The following is a 1,401-nucleotide window of genomic DNA, read 5'->3' on the forward strand; positions in this document are numbered from 1 at the left end:
CCGAGGTTCACTTGTCGAAGGGAGTCACAACCGGCAGTGAAACAGGTTGAACTTCTTCAACTTGTTCACTCGGCTCAGCGACTACTTGCTGCTCTCGAACTTCGTCAAGTTCGATCTTACTCCCACTGACTCTTTTGGAGACGAACTCTCGCTCCATAAAAGTCGCATTCCTGGCAATGAACACCTTGTTCTCTGCCGGAATGTAGAAGTAGTAACCCTTAGTTTCTTTAGGGTAGCCTACAAATAAACACTTATCATATTTAGCGGATAACTTATCGGTCATCTGACGCTTCACGTAAGCGTCACAACCCTAAATTCTGACAAATGACAACGCGGGATCAAATTCTGACAAACGATAACGCGGGACGCTTCCCTGTCCATATCTCATATGGTGTCGTTTCAGCCGACTTCGTTGGACTCCTATTCAGCAGGTACGCAGTGATCTCTAAAGCATAGCCCCAAAAAGACTTTGGAAGATCTGTTTGACACATCATCGACCGAACCATGTCTAACAGTGTTCGGTTCCTCCATTCAGACACCCCATTCCATTGTGGCGTTCCAGGAGGAGTTAATTGTGATACAATACCACAATCAACCAGATAGTCAGAGAACTCTTGGCTCATATACTCGCCACCACGATGTGATCGAAGTGTCTTGATCGTCTTGCCAAGCTGATTCTGTACTTCGTTTCTGAAAGCCTTGAACATTTCAAGTGTTTCATACTTATGTCTCATCAAATAGACATAACCGTATCGACTGAAATCATCAGTGAACGTAACGAAATACAGATAACCTCCTCTAGCTGGACAGCTCATTGGTCTGCATACATCACTATGTATCAGGTCCAACAACTCCGTCGCTCTCTATCCTTTCCCATTGAAAGGATGCTTCGTTATCTTGCCCATCAAACAAGACTCGCAAGATTCAAGAGACTCAAAGTCAAATGAATCCAGAACACCTTCAGAATGAAGCTTCTGAATGCGCTTCTCGTTTATATGGCCTAGACGACAATGCCAGAGGAAGGTCGGGTTTAAGTCATTCGGCTTAAACCGTTTAGTACTCACGCTATAGATGGATGATGTCGAGTTCGAAGGCTGATCATTCAAGACGTATAAACCATTAACTAGATAACCATTACCATAGTAAATATCGTCTCGATAAATCATCAAACTCGAGTTCTCAATCACAAATCGAAAACCATCCAAATCCAGACATGAAATAGAAATAATGTTTCTACTAATCGCAGGAACATAGTAACAATTACTAAGCTCTAAAACAAGCCCAGAAGGAAGATGCAAATCGTAAACGCCAACACACAATGCAGCAACTCTTGCTCCATTTCCGACGCGTAGATCCGCTTCTCCCTTAGCTAGCATCCTACTTCTTCTTAGTCCCTGCATA

This window comes from Tarenaya hassleriana, unplaced genomic scaffold (genome assembly GCF_000463585.1).
Source record: "Tarenaya hassleriana unplaced genomic scaffold, ASM46358v1 Cleome80, whole genome shotgun sequence".
Taxonomy (NCBI): domain Eukaryota; kingdom Viridiplantae; phylum Streptophyta; class Magnoliopsida; order Brassicales; family Cleomaceae; genus Tarenaya; species Tarenaya hassleriana.